General features: G+C 29.5%; 1 protein-coding gene and 1 long non-coding RNA gene across 2 annotated transcripts in view; one reads left to right on the top strand and one right to left on the bottom strand.

The window, feature by feature from the left end:
- LOC141449235 (uncharacterized) overlaps positions 1 to 16,934 on the top strand; it is a 94,485-nt gene that overhangs the window by 47,550 nt on the left and 30,001 nt on the right. The window lies entirely within an intron of this gene.
- Positions 4,871 to 10,435, bottom strand: LOC141449239 (uncharacterized). The gene is made up of 3 exons (XR_012455403.1): positions 9,498 to 10,435; positions 9,278 to 9,384; positions 4,871 to 5,082 (listed from the first exon to the last, which is right to left on the bottom strand). It is a non-coding gene; the product is annotated as an uncharacterized lncRNA (long non-coding RNA).

The raw sequence follows: 16,934 nt of genomic DNA on the forward strand, positions 1-16,934 counted from the left end.
GTCATTCTACAAACATCAGAGAGCAAAACTAAGGCAAATTTTGTTACTTGCTTTATTTCCCACTCTGAGCGAAGATTAATTCAATTTTTTAATATTAGCCTTTTCTTAATCTTTTGAAGTAAGATATGCTTTGAGTATGGTACATTATATCCATTGTAGCCCACATAATTTTTTTCTATTGACTGTTTTCTGATTTTCATCGATTATCAGCTGGGTGTACCAGGTGTAACTTTCACTCTTTTTTATCAAGTATTACACTTGCTGATCCAGGATGATATTCACGTGTAATTCGCGAATAAATAACTGGAAAAGACATGCGTGTTATGTTGGTTAGAGTGAATAAAATTATCTAACAAGCCAGCAATGTGCGCCCAACCTCTTTATCATGCTGTGATTGACAACTAAAAAAACATTCCTATGAACTGTATCAACATTCTACGAACCATCAGCAATTCTACCCCTATCCCTTCAACGAAAACTTCTAAAGGTTTTTTAACAGAATAAAGCGAATGCAATTATAATTATAATTAAGAATGAATGAGTCTGTTCATTTAATAACTAGAAGACAGTTATCTAAGATTGAATGAGCAACAAGGCTTGAACGAGCAAGACCTAAACGTTTTTTGTTTTTTTTGGCATTGGCTTCCGCCATACAGCCAGCATCGTCTAGGTGCTTATCACTAGAATATCACTCACTCTCCATTCTTACCTACAAATACATTCGCTTCACACATTCATCATTCTACTATATACTGCTATTTACATAAACTACTGCTAATGGATGGAGCAGCACTCTGTGCTCCTGCCATCCTTATAGCTTAACTAAAATTAAAATCACGTAATCCTTCTCTAAGCATTTTCTTCCATTCATTCTAATTCGGCTATAGCTTTTAAATACATTCATATTTCATTGCTAGCTCTGCTATCGACTTAAGCACATAAATGTTGGTGGAGAATATAATGTCTTCGTAGCGAAATGGTGCATCTAAATACCTGTATATATCGTCAAACATTCGTTTCCTTTCTACCACATAACGTGGACATATCATTATTACATGGTTGATAAGTTATCACGAAAGAAAACAAATATGACTCACTAGTTCTATCTGGACTCTTAGCATGCATGGGCATAACTAAGAGTCGTTAGAAACATTCTTAAAAACGGGTCAGTGTAAACATTCATAGAGAGAATCTAGTCCTCAGGCAAAATATTTAAAATTCAGAGTCGACTTTCTAAAACATATTTACATTTTTGTTTCAAGATAAATTTGCACACTTAATTTGGTAATGTTATGACTGAACAATCATGCAGATAGTAAAACAACCACAAGGTGTTGTAATTGTTGGGTTTTCTCGCTTTTAATAAAAATATCTTATTCTTATTTTTTTGCAATCCACAAATATTTTTTGAAATTTAAATAATGTAATACAGAAATAATGAAATTGTGAAGATTGTGCAGCAAAATATAATTTTATTTAAAATGAAACTTTACAGAAGTTTGAAACTGCTTTTTAGCTTTCAATTTGAATTACAAATTGTAGAAAACCAGAAAGCATAATTGGTTAGAAATTATCAGTTATTTAAGTACCTAAACGATTAGGATTGTTTCTATTTTTATCATTATTTACTGTATAAAGACGTTTTGGAAAAATGCTAGTTTTCGTTTGTACCATGAAAATTGTGATTTAGACTATGTTAATTGTAATTAAAATTTTATAGGTAAAACCATTCTTCTGTAATAATTTAAAATATTAGATAAGAATGAAGAAGAGGCTAAACATTGAGAGGAAACTATCTGTAGATACGCACAAATGAAATTTGGTTACCATTGCAGCCCACCAAAGTTGATTTCGATTTGGTTCTTCTAAAGATCGAACTTCCCAACTGGAGTACTAGTGACTACAGGATAGGTTTCTCTCCTTTTTAAAAATTTTCTCAAAAAAACTTCAGCGATTGTCTTTGAACTTCGTATAAAAATTGTACACATGCTGATCTGTAACGTTTTATTTGAAACATTCTTCGAGGAAAAGATACTTATGGGACAAAGGTTGTCCAGTCTTGCCTTTGAAGTACCATTTCAATGTAATATACAGTCCTGTCTCCTATAAAAAGAGGGTTACATGAGTTGTTAGTTGGCTAAATCGATTATTTAAAGTTTTCTCGAAAATAGCAGCAATGATTTTTCTATAAACTTCGTAAACACACTGAAATTATGTTGTCTACAACGTATTCTTGAAACATTTTTCTAGAACTATTCGGCCAATTGTTATAGAGAAGGTGGTTAGGTTGCCCTGCAAGCTCTATCACTTTCGTACACACTAGTGCCGATATTTATTTATAAAGAAGAGATTGAATGTTACTGCCTAATTTTGTCTTCTTTTGGGGTAGGTAAGTTACTGATTGCCAAGAACCTTGATAGAACAACGTAGAATACGTAGATAAACTTTCACCAATCATTAACCCGGCAATTTAATGTAATTGGTTAGTTGTTTAGTAAATTGTAATTTAATGTGCATTTGAAAATACAGCCGGAAGAAAAGTAATTGTAATAAACAATAATTCATTAAATGTTTTCTATGATGTGCACAATATTAATAAGTACAATGTATATTAATTAAAATTATTTTCTTTCTTTCTTCAACTTAACTTATTATTAAAGTAATAATTATTATTACAAAATTATTATCTATAATATTCCCTAGAGATATACAATATCACTCAACATTTTCTTCTAATGATTTCCTATTTGAAATAAAAATTTTGTAATGTTTAAAAACAAATATTTTTTTTTAAAAAAAAAACTTCACTCATACAACCTCTGATCGAAATGAACATTCAACTTTCCCTGATTATTAACAATTTCATATCAAAGTTTATTTTTTTAATGTCAAATTCTTTTCGGAATAATCTATGATTTGTGATATCTTCTTAACCGAAACATTTTCATTCTCAAATATGTTTTGTCTAATTAAACAACAAAAGGTTCAAAAATCAGCAAACACAAATATTTTATTTACGTTCTAGTTTCAATTTCAGTCGGATGGAAACTTTCGAAAGTAGAATTTTATTTCACGATCATTGTGGCTTTCTAATTATTTTAACATTTGCCTTCGAACAATGTTTTCATGAAAAATTACAAGATATGAAGTTTGAAATTATTAATATTAATATTGATTGAATCTAGTGTTAAACTCTCGGTTAAAGTCCAGAAGTGGATAACTCTTAAAGTTATAATAATTATTATTGAACATGAGTTCATTCATTTCGTGTAAATGGTTACGACCTGCAAAATAACTCATATAAATTAATTTAAAAATATGTATATGTAATTATTATAGCTGTACATAATTAATAAGTATTTTATTTCCTGTATATTCCTTATTTTTTGTTGTGATAAGAAAGGTAATTAGAGAAAACATCAACTATTTTTAGTTCTTTACGCTTAAAAATCTAAGTAATAAGTGTGGTGAACTTAGTAGAGCAAATATTTTCAGTTTTGGATACTTAACTATAAAATGAATAATTTAAAGTAGTCAATGGGTGAACTTAGTCTATGATTTCTAGCTTCATACTGCTGCACTTGAAGTGTCCCTACATTGTTCCCTCTCACAAAAAAAAAAAGGACTATTTTGAGTTGGTGCTTGCACTTTTAAATTAATTTATTTATTAATTAATAAAACTTTACTAAAAACTTGTTCGATACTTAGAATCTGAATCAATCAAAATAATTTAATAGTTATCAGATAATGAGGTAACAACGGACGGAGGCTGTATTAGTGGAAGTCAAATTAAAGATCTACACTAACCTGATGAAGCAGTCTAAAGCTGGATGAAAATTAGAAACCTCTAATTATGTATTCAAAAATTAGATATGTCGCTAATATTTGGTGTAAGGAGAAAACTCATTTAATTAATTAATTAACGATTTTGTTGTTGTTAATTTTCATACACCAGTTAATCAGGTACCACTATATTTTTGGAACTTCTTTTAATGAAAATTGATTTTTATTCGTTAATAATTGAGGAACTTAAGAACTGCCAAAAGGTTTGTTCCTGATTTGTTTTTAAACTGTGATCATTGAGGTATACGTCACTCGTAACATTATTATGTGCTATTCACTTTTTGGTTTTTATTTACTTTCTTTAATAACAATCATTGAATGTACGTGATAGCGGTTTTGTGAAATTATTAACTTCTTAATGATGCTGCAGTAAGATACCTGTAGTGACCAATAGAAAGCCCAACTTTAAGGTGAACGCCCATAAAAATGAGAATTTTTTTTTTACCTAAAATATTTCTTGATGTTTCTTGATTATTTATATAATTTTATATTTAATGAGTAACAATATAAAATACTTTAAAAGTTGATAAATTTGATTACATCTTTACTGTTTTGCACTAACTAAACATTTATTTTAAATTTGTAGACGTGCAATTTATAATTAAAATTAGTTTAAAAAAATCAATTTTAATTTTAACTCAAACCATACTACTTTTTATTTTTTTTAATTGCCAAATTACAACATTCTTGATGAATACTTGCCAAAATTAAAGTGTTTGAAGGACAAAGAATTAGAGGATTAATGGATAGTTTATTTTTAGATTTATTTGTTTTGTTTTTTATTTTCTAATGTTGCACTTTATTTTTACAAAGCTATCCTCTGTGTCCATCTTACAATTATTTAATTATCATTTGTTCAATTCTCTTAAGGTTACGAAATCATATTGTACATGCATGTAATGAAAAATGTAGTCAATCCATAGATAATTCTGTTTTGAATACAACGTAATTAAGGTAATTAATCATTTTTCTTTTAATTTAATTAATTTTACTAAACCTAAGACTATAAGTAATACTTTGCCCGATAATAGTATTAATCACGATTTCTAGTTTTAGTGTGTTTATTTAATTTATTAGTACAATTAGTGTGAATTTCAAATCTTTAATTAATTTCATTCGTTGGTATGGTTGATTAGAAGAAAATTACACAAACCCAAATCTTTCTTTTTTCTTTTGAGGAGATCCGCTAATTACTTTTTTATGTTCTATTCGTTCCGGATCCGGGAGACAGTGAAATTCCTACAAAAAAAAAAAACTTGTTTAAACAAGTTATTACCAGAGTGGATAAGTGTCAAAACAAAAAACAAAGCAATCATCCATATTAAAATGTGCATGATTTTCTGTTTTGAATAAAATTCACACAATTCGATAGATTTACTTGACCAATGAACAAGACAACCAAAATTTCAATGATAGCAACGCCATCTCTTTGAAGGCCAAGAATATTTCACCATACTCAAGTGATGATTGGTAAAGATTTTAGTGAATTTAGTGAACAAGATTTTTCTCTTTCAACTTGTTTTGCAGAAATACGTATTTATTTGATTTATTTTTTTAATTTTTTTTTTTGTCAGTTGTATCATCTTGAATAGGTCAAAGACCAGCTCTTTGATTTTCTCTTCTTAAGCTCAATGTTCAGTCTTTAATGAAGAAAACTTTCAGATGGTCTAGGACAGTGATGGCGAACCTATGACCTGCGGGTCAGACACTAACCCGCGCAGACTTTTTCACTGACCCACAATTGCTAGGCAATCATTTGTTTGTTTACGCGGGTTGATTTAGATTTTCTAATTGTGTGCGATAATTTATATTCTATCTGTATTTTTTTCAATCACGCATTGACACAAAAGCAATTATAAATGCTATCTATAACCTTTAGTTTGAACATTTCAGTTCTAAAACGCAAATGACGGCAAATACTTTGGTAGTATTTGAAATAAAGCAAAAATGTTTACAAAATATCAAATAAAATGTATAATTTTACTCATATTTTGTTTGTTAAAAAAATCGACAACCCAAAAGCAAATAACCATATTTAGATTTTTCTTCAGATAAAACACACTTTTGTAAGGTTTTGTTCAGTTATGTTTGTAAAAAAGAGACTCCCATAGCACTTGTTTCGTCCCGTTTTACCCGTTAAGCCAATTGAATTTTAAAGATGTTTAGTTTTGAAAATATTCAGTTTAAAATTTTTAAACTTAACTCTTGTGCAACTAGTGACCCAAGAGCTAGTACTAAAAAAATGAACAAAATTTGACCCACGTCTCAAAAAGGTTCGCCATCCCTGGTCTAGCAGTTCCGATAAACCTCCGACCGCGAATAATAAACATAAAACGAATACTGTAAAGTTGATTAAATCCCAAGAAAAAGTATTATTTTAAGTAATTCATTTCTTTAATCTACAAATGAAGATTCATTTTCCCTGCCTATAGTAAATTCAGTATTTAATTTGGCAATGAATTGCAAATAGATCAGATAAATCTCTTTTAATAACATTCAAAGTATTAGGAAAATCCCCTAGCAGATAAATTATTGTTCTTTAAAAGTGTAAAGAAGTTAAGGGATTACATTTTTGTTTATAAATCTTGATTATTAAATTTCAAGCAGGAAATGGACAATTAGGAAGTTATAATCTTTTAATATAACTAATCAACTTTTGTAAACATAAACTATCATTTAAACTCCTAACGGTTCCAATAATTGTAAGTTGGACTGCTAGTTTAAAGGTGCACTTAACTTTCACTTTTTTCTCATTTTAAAAACTATGTAGAGAGAGACAGAGAGGCGTTGCAAGTTTGAGTCACGTGTCGGCCAACACTTTGCGGCCTTGCTTTCTTCCCTCACTCGTCGGCATTTTTGTAGCCCAGCAATAATAACGATGCAAAATAAAAAGGAAACACCGCGGCGATCTTGACCCTACAGCGTAGAGGACAGGGTGGGACATACTAGGATCAAGAACACGTGATTAGCTGAATGGCACCCCACGGACATTCCTCTGGCCTGACAAACTGCCAATAACAATAACAATGCGTATTATCTCTGTACGTCCCTTAATTGAATTCATTTAAATATTATTAAACATTAGTTAAATTGCTTCAACTATAATTTATTGGATTTTGTGTATGAGTCTATAAATTATTAATTTCTTGTGCTACTTTAAACGATTTAAACTGCTTTATTTGTTTTCAATATTGAAGAGAACTGTGCCTCTTATCTTTCAACCGCCTATTTCCTGTTGTTTAGAATTATAAATAAATTGTGTGTAAATATTCCATTAAATGTCACAGAGAAAGTGATCATATAATTAACTTGTTTTTATATTTAAGAAAAACACTTAAAAAACGGAAATTGATATCTCTGTTCAAACTAATTAATATAATTACTTTTTGATTGTCTTTGAATAAAATCTGTTTTGAAGTAACATGCAACTTTCTCTTTTTGCAGTTTATGTGCTTGTTTTTTGACTTTCAATTTTTGATTTCAATATAAAATAAACTTTAATCGAAAAATCGATAAAAACTTGAAACTTTTTGATTGTCTTGTTCAGTGATATGAAATTTCCGGTCAGTTAATTTTGGCTAAAATAGAAATTTAGGTTACATTTTTAATCATACTGATTTGTGATTGGCTCATAAATTATCCTTAAATAGTACGGGACATTAGAGGAAAGCACAACTCGCCCAATAGTGCCCTTATTCGGATTTAAAGAGAAATTGGTACAAAAAGAGTAGCAGAAGAAATGGTGCATAATAAATTATATACAGCAACAAATGAAAGCAATAAACTTTATAATGAAGAATCGATTCAGTGAAGTGGCATCCTGGTGGTTCATTTTGTGCAAAGGCTTAATTTCAAGTGGTAAAGTGGCTCCTAAACCATATATCGAATTTGAACTTTCTATTATTTTCATTTTTGTGTTACGTCATACCTTCTCATCCAGAAGAAAATCCCCTAGTAAATAAATTATTGTTCTTTAAAAGTGTATAGAAGTTAAGGGATTCCTTTTTTATTTATAAATCTTGATTATTAAATTTCAAACAGAAAATGGTCAATTAGGAAGTTATAATCTTTTAATATAACTAATCAACTTTTGTAAACATAAACTAACGTTTAAACTCAACGGTTTCAATAATTGGAAGTTGGAGTAATCCCAGAGAAAAGTGGAAGAAATATTGGCGTGGGGCCACTAAAGAAAGCGCTACAAGGGAATGCTTTCCATTGTCCCAAAAGATTGCCCAAAAAATGAGAGTATTTGCCTCAATGATATATGGTAACACAAGCTCTAAATGGGCATGGAAAACATCGATTGAATCTCCACACAGCAGTATAGGACAAGATGGTAACTTAATTGAAGTCGAAATCTCTGCACCAAACGGATTAATCTACTTCTAAATAAGTTCGAAACCGGTTAGGGATCCAATAAGTATGCGTGCTGTATCTGATAAAATCAATAGATATTACCTAGCACTGCGGATCTAACATTTTAAAATATGATATTTTGGGATAGGTCCAGCATGTCACTTAAACTTATTACTTCGATTTTTCAGTTCTTTGGGATTTTTTTAAAAAATAGCTCAAACGATTCTCTATAAACTTCTTACAGTAAATGCACTCATGAAGCTGTACATCTTTTAATCGAAACTTTTTCCCAGGAATGATTCTTAAGGCAGTAATGAGAGAAAAATGAGGATAAAATTACTTCACACACAGGTGTAATTTAACTGTAATGTTTTGTCTTATTACCTTTATAATACTAATCAATATTTCAAGAAAATAGGTTGAGCTGAAGCGCTAATTTAGCGCTTTATTGCCATTTTTTTCCAATTTACAATTTTCAAAAAAATTTTGAATTTAAATTTCAGCAAGTGAAAGCCATATAAATGTTTCATTCAAGTTGTTGAACTTCATCTCTACAGGAGGGCATGGGTTTAATTATTTGGGAATTGAGAAGGTCAGATTGTTTGTATTGTTCGGGATTACTGTGTTAGCAAACCTAATCTCTTTGTTCAATAGAGTTTATGTGCTACTTTATTTTTAAGTAATCTAGTTTTAAAACAATGAAATCATAGTTACAATAAAAAAATCTTTTCCTAAGATTGTTTGAACATTAGCGTTTACAAATTAGTTTTTTTGAGATAAATTATTTTCTATTTCTTGACTTTTTTGCAGTGATTTGTAAAAATATCACAACCAGTTAATATCCGTGCAGTCAATTATTCTTGCAGCTTATCGGAATTACTTCATCGCTTTTATCGAGTTTTAATTTGAAATAGTAATCGTTTTTGAAACTAAACGTCATTGCTTATTACGATATTATCAATTAAAGAACAATGTTGTTTTCTCTAAATTGGTCAATAAAAGATATTAGTCCTAGAAAGTACAAAACTGGCAATAATAAGGTGATGGAATCCGATATATATTGTTAATTCTGTACCTCTTTTAGTATTCATTCGTTTCCACTCCATTTTCTTCGATGACTTTGAATTCCACTGTTTAAAATTTCTTTCACAAATTGTTGTAACAGCTAAATAGAAGTTTTACCTACAATGTAATGGAAACCTGTAAGTAGTTGAGTTTAAAGAAAATTGCTGAATTCCAGAAAATCTAAAGAATTAAAGAAATATTCGACTTTTATGAATTTTAAATAGGCTGACCTGTTTATTTAAGGCTAGTACAAATTTTAACGAGTTGTAACGTTTGAGTTATAATTTTTTTTTTAATTTGGAAAACAGTGAGTTAGCTGTCAATAAGTATTGGAATAAACCTTACCATTTTACCCTTGACAGAATTCACTTTTCAATTGTTGTCATTTATTCATATGATTGTTTATTCGTACTTCCAGTTTGGTTCTAATTAGATTTTGTATTAACATGGTCTTAAAAATAAGAAACAGAGATAATCTATGACTTCCTCTACGCTAGATCTCTAAATAACCCACAAGAAGCACTTATTAAAATAGTGGCAACTCAATGTTCTTTCAAAGAAATCATATTTTCCAAAACATTAAATCTATAAAATATTTTAAAATAATATTTATCTTCTTATAAAAATAATAATAATAATAAATATAATTAGCCTCAAATGGACAGGGTTATTATAATAATGCATGTTAATTTTATATTATGTGCTTGTATTTATTGCGTGCTATTAAAATATTATGTACAGAAATTAAACAAAATGAGGTATTATTATTTATAACGGTATTTCTAAAAGGAAACTTTACATTTAATACAAAAATATAACAAACAAATGTGACAATTTTTTTTTTTTTTTGCAAATCCTTGAAGAAGATATGCACATATGTTTCTTATGTCAGCTGAGGAAAGGGCGATAAATGTCTTTCGTGAGCGACCTTCTTTCACGATTCTAACATTTATTGCACGGTGATGTTCAAACACTTATATTAATTCGATTTTATGTTAACAAAAAAATTATTTTAACTTTCTATCAAATTATGTTCAATATTTTCTGCATCATTATTTTTAATCGGTTAATGAAGAAATCAAATAATTATCACTTAATTAACTCCCATAATAAATAGTCTCCGTAATTTATTACCATGAACTTTCACTGTGATGACAATGCATATTTTCTAGGATATTTTTTTGGTTTCTATTTTTAATTACACTTTAACGCTTGATTTAGGAAGCTTTTGTGTTCATATATTTCTGTAAAATGCTTAAAAAATGTCAGTAATCCGTAAAATTATTACTTCCGCTCCATCGACCTTCTTAAAATGTAGTTAGTATAATAAAAGTAATGAACTTTGCAGTTTAATTTCACGTAAGAGAGAAGTGGTCTTAACCTCACCTCTTGTTCTAACTAAACAGGTATTCTAAAGAGATATACCAGAGAAAAAGGTTTTTCCCTAATACCAGCTTTCAAGATAATTTTATTACGCCAATAGCAGCGACAAAGAGTTGCACCAAATTTTTGCACATAAATGATTTGCATCTTATTTACTGATGCCAATATAACATTTGTTAATAGCTGATATAAACATTTTCTTATTAAATCATTTAATGATTTAATTTGTTTTGAAATAAAGTGTGACTAAATTTATTGCTGATGACATGACTTCCTTAAATAGCAAATATTTGTATTATTTGTAGATGAGAGAGCCTTCTATATTACCAGTCACCTTACAAAGATTAATGTATTACTATGAATGCCTGCGGTACGGCCATCTCAGCATCTTAAAAATCAAATTTTTTCTAAAATTAGAATATTCTGCTTAAGAATTCTCAAAAACCACCTACCAGTGGCAGAATTCTCACTTAGATATCTGAGATTTTCAATGCTCTTAACCATTTAACCACCTAATATTGACTTCTCTCATTTAAAAACAGATATATTTTAATTAATTCTAAATTTTTATTTGGTGATACAAGTAATATTAGTCTTTTAATTACATATTTGTAATAATAAATATTATTTATGTGGAATGTGGCCATGGCCTCAAATCCTTATTTAGTCTCCTTACTGTACAAGGAATCAATTTCATGGACTCGATTTGTCACTTTTCTTATTTTATTTTTTTTCATATACAAATTTGTCTCTTTTAATAATTTTTTTAACAAAATTTAGAAGCTAAAATTTGGTTTTTGACCCCTTTTATTGAATTTATTTTATTAAACTGTTGTTTTCTTGTTCTACTTGGTTTTTAAAATTCTCATTCGTACTTACTTACTGAAAGTTTTCATCGTGAAAGTACATTTCTTGCCATCACACCTACTTGTATGGTTGGACAACTGAGCCTGTCTTGAAGATGATCACATATTTATGTAATGTTTTACCCGCAACATTTTATAAAGTTTTTAGTTGATGTTTTCTATCTAGATAATTAAGTAGAGGTGCACTTGGACTCGTGCATGAGTTGGCTTTGTCTCCTTCGAGTATAAAAATGTTAATGGTTAGGTGTACAGTGATGAATAATATCGTAGTTTACCTTATTTCTGACCCGGTTTGGGATTGTAATTCACTGTTGAAGATTGATTATTATCAGTTTTGATTGGAGAATTTGATATTCCCTCAATAAGTGAGCACAGCGGCTGGGTTTCGTTCCCATCGCATCTAATTATAGCAATAATCTCAAAGCAACGAGGACAGCGTAAAAGCTTTTTCTGTTTTAATGCATAAAAAAAAACACTGGTAGATAATATAAGTATCTTAGTGAAGAGTTTAGTCAAAATAACTAATTTTAACTTAACTACTCCAATTTAGAATATTTGATAAAGGATTGTGATAAGGTTGCTATATATTTTGAAAGGATTCGTAAAGCAACAGTGAATTGAATAGTGAACATTCATTTGGATGTAGGTACCGTTTTTCATTTAATCAAAAATTTCATTGTCAGTCAACAAAAGAAGCCTGAATGCAGTTTCAAAATATAAATTTTATTTTTATTTATTAAGGTATATCATGGTGAGTTGGGAAATTATTGAGAAAATAACAATCAACTACCTGTTCGATAATTGTATTCTAAAAATATACACATAATGTGGCCAACAATTCTGAACTATACTCATCGTAGATCATAAATTTTAGAACAAAACTCTATTCTGGTTTGTACTAAATATGGTTCAAAAACTGCTAAATGTCAATCACTTATATATATTACCGGCAGAATGTATAATTAAGCAATTAAATAATAAATAACATGCAATATGTGAAATTCTACTCTTTTATAAAAGGTCCGTGGCAAAAAAGTAACTGTATAGTTGACCGTTTGCAGGTTCTCCATTGTAAAAATAAAAATAAAATAAATCTGAGACTGCATTCAGGTTACTCTTTAGTTGTATGCCAACAGCAATCTTGAAATCTACTTATAAAAAGTTAGTTTATACGAAAGAAATTAATAAAGAAAACAACGTTTTTATAAAAATCCTAGTCGTTTTCTTTTTCAGTTCAATGACAAATGATTAATTACTTCAGAAAAAAAAAAACATACAAGAACCTAGAATTATACTTTCCAAAAAATGACAATAATTATAATTTATAATCTCAATGGCTGGGAGAGTATCTATTATAGACTAGTAACAGTATGAAAGAGATAGAGATATTCCGATCAGTATGTAAACCACTCTCTCTGAAGTTAAGTTAGAGATTTTGCGAAAGAAGAAGTGGTCAGTTAGTGACTGGTTCTGTGAACAGTTCAAGTTACGCACTCTTGTGACCTCATTATTAACTACATTCCAAACAACTACTTTCATTTAAATTTCGATTTTGTTTGATCTTATTTTTACATATGGTGCAGTCTATGATTTATCAGGAGAAAGTCATTTTCTGTGTTGATAAGACTGTTTACCTTTTTTTTTATGAATCATTAATTAATTGCATTACCTTTTCTTCATACGCTTCCTAAGAGGAAAAATTAGCAATATGCAGGGTTTCGATTTTGAATTCTCACAGAAAATACGAGTTTTGTATTTATTTAAAGTATTAAGCTCAGTTTTTGCACATTTCTTTCTCTTTGTGAATGTAGATCCTGACAGACAACCTGCCTGTCTCTTGCATCATAACTCAAAAACAAAGTTAGGACAGAATGTTCATTTAATATTTGGTGTAAATACCACAGGAGAAACGTCAAAGAAAAATTTTTGAAATTAGTGCACCAGTTGTGTATCTTATTGAATCGATTTTTCAGTTTTGAGTTGTCAACAAAAATGCTATATTAGTTGACTAAACTTTACATTCTGATTAATACACATCTAGAGCTTTTATTAAACGAACACTGTTTTAAGGGCCAAAGGATTAGAAAGTTAGAATATGTTATTTTCGTTAGTACAAATATGATGAAGGAAAGAACTAAGTCAGCTCAATGAGCAAATATTTATGGCTGATTAGCGTAATAAGTTACTAAATTTAAAACTTTATCATTACAACTATATTATTCTATATTAATCTTCTCCTTAAAAGTATTTTATGCATGATAGTCTTCGCCTGATTTTGGTTTAAAAGCATGCTGCTGCCTTACGTACCTTTGTTTTAAAAGAGGTTAGTTCCTTTTTAACACACGAGTAGGAGTGAGGATCCTGGCTACAATCCTCAATCAAGCCTTTAAAGCGGAAAACAATGGTAAATAGGAGACTATTTATAAGTATCAAGGTGCCGACCTTTCTACTGATGAGTAGAATGTTTGTTTGCTTGCAAAATTATATGCATGTTTATGGCCCTCAGGTTCATTACTGTTGGATACCATTGGGATGGAAAGTAGACCATTAAATTTGAGCGTCAAGGTAAACATAAAATAAATCACTTGACTAATGTATTTGAAAATTGCTTTTGCTACCTCTGGAGACACTAAACATGCATTTCCAATGGATGCAATATTTTTGTATGTAAAAGTAGATAAAAATTGTCTCTAAAAGTTCTTTTTTGTTTCACCAATTCTTTCTAACATCATTATATTTTCGCATGGAGAAAAGACCATTTCCTGTCCACTTGGTAATTGTTTACTTACCTTCACTCTATCCTGCGCTGAAATTCCCAACGTTAATTCAAGCAGAACAAAATGTTTGTAAAAACGAGAAAAAACTTAAATGTAAAAAACTACAGACAGATTCTCTTACAGCGAGTTATCTTCTACTACTCGAACTAAACGAGCTTTATTCAAACATAGAATTGTTAGCAAACGTTTGGGCCCATGCAGAGTTACATATACATAAATGCAGATGGTATGGATATTATTGTTAGTTGCAATGGTATCAAGCACCAACTGAAATCAACTGACTACATTCCATAATGTAGTACATGACTCGCTGTCATTCTCAAAAACGTAAAGATGTTAAATAATTTAAATATTATTTTCTATTACTACTATAGAGGATCGGTCGGTTCTATCAGTCTGGCGTCACATGAGTAATTGTAGATGTATGATAATGCATCGATGCCAAAGAAAAAAGTCTACTAGAAAGAATAAGAAATGTGAGATCTTGATATCTCAGTTCCTAAAACGAACAAACTATTTCGTTTTTATAACTATTGCTATTGCCGCTACTAGGTCTAGACTGAAATCTATTTGCTTTAGCAATCAGATGTTTTATTACTGATTATAAACGTGACTACTGTATTAATTGTTCTCCGTTTTGCGTTTTATTTAAAAATAGTATTGATTTTCATTTAAAAATGTTTATATAGCATTTACCCATTTGAAGGTTTTTCCGACGAAATTAGTTTTTCAGAGGTCTCAGACATCATCTATGTTGAACTTCCTTCTACAATACACTCATTTCCACCACATGCTATGTCAAAGAAAGCTACAAATCTTGTAATAACTCATAAAATTATTTCATTCTTCGTCAATCGCAAGACAGTTTTAAACCGTTTATTTCTCGCTTCTTTTTAATTAAAGCTTAGACTTTTCAATTGAGCCATTTTAATTTCATAACTTATAAACATTGTGACATTTTTAGATTATCTACTATAATATTTCCTACGGAAATAATGGTATTTAAAGCTATGGCATAACTATTTAAAGAAGTCTTTATTTTTTCATATAATTAAAGAGTATTTCTACACAAGCTTATTTATAAAATGTTTAAAAATAATTCTCCTTAGTAGATGGCCCGACTTAAGAAAATATACATACTTCTAGAAAGATTGTGCTAGCCAAAAATCATTAGTCCTAATCAGCGTAAGAATTAATAAGCTTCTGCCATTAAAGCGCATGTTAATGTTAATTAATCACAAAGCATTCTGCTATTTTATTGTAAAGTAAAATCGTCACAAAAATATTCTGTCCCAAATATTGAAAAACATTAAGCTAATAAATGCAGGTTTGCTTTTTTATCTTTTATCCCAATAAAGTTAACCTTACATTGTAAACGTTTATTTTAAATTATATTTGCTTATTATTTCATGAAGAAAAAAAAAGGAGTATTTTCTGTTATAACTGCTTTAATTATTAATAATTTTTTTGCCGTCTTTACTTTGTTATGCTTTGTGAACTCCTTGGTCTTAGAGTAATTACTTTGTAAATTATATCTTAAATACTAATTTCCCTATAATAATGTGTCCGTGGGACATAACCGAGCATTGACATTGTTACACAGCGCCAACCTTGCTTGATTTGCAACTTGGCAGAGTACAACTAAGTTTATTCTTTGCAAACAATAACTGGCAGCCACTTTGTTTTAATTTTAACAAAGTTTAACACAATGTTATTTTTACTTACTGCAAAATACGAATACTTATGTAAACTTTGTTTCTTCAAATGAATATTGATAACTTATTATTTTCTATATAATGTAAATTAGTAAATATTACGTAGCAAGTTTTAACACAATGTTTCACGAGCAACTAAAGTCAGATAGCTTCAGGACTTTACATTTCGGAAATGGCGGTCCAAAATAAATCAGGAAAGTAGGTCAAGAACCCGTCTCGAGATATATAGGTAAGAAGTTCGGGAGAGCTTCAAGTGACGGATTTGGCTTTATGTCCACCGCTTCTTTTTTAACTCCTCTCTCTTTAGAGTAATACACTCTAACTGTATCCAAAACTAAACTTTTCTTATCCTTCTCCTCCATTACTCTCTGTTAAAAGCATTCTCCTCATTTAATTCTAGTCCATTTGGCCAGTCTCAATAAAAAAGAGTTTTTTTTACTATTCCTTGGTAGATGGCTACATAAATAAAACAGAAATGTTTTTAAATTACTAACAAATATTTTAGAGCAATCAAGTTTTTTTTTTTGCTTAATTGCTTTTGCATTAAAACAATTCATTTTCTTTGATGGAATTCTCATTTTAAGATTTCTTGCTAATAACATACTAATCTAAGTTTTGAGTTCTATCAGAAGTACACAATCAAATTTGGTTGTTATTTTGTATGTTATAATGATGTCGTCATTTACACATTTAATGTTTTAATTTATTGTCACGTGTTTTAAGGTATATTACATTTTTTTATTACCAGTGTATTTAATTATTATTTTTAAGCTATTCAGAAAAAAGTTCCTTGACTTGCTTTAGCTGTGTCAGTAGATAGCATTTATTGCTATTTTCATTTCATTGCGACCTTTTCAACTACTTATTACAAAAAATATCGTTGTGCAATGTACCATGGCCAATAAATGATAGGGTGAAGATATCTG

This window comes from Rhodnius prolixus, unplaced genomic scaffold, assembly GCF_049639745.1.
Source record: "Rhodnius prolixus isolate KJV_2025 unplaced genomic scaffold, Rpr scaffold_2, whole genome shotgun sequence".
Lineage (NCBI taxonomy): Eukaryota > Metazoa > Arthropoda > Insecta > Hemiptera > Reduviidae > Rhodnius > Rhodnius prolixus.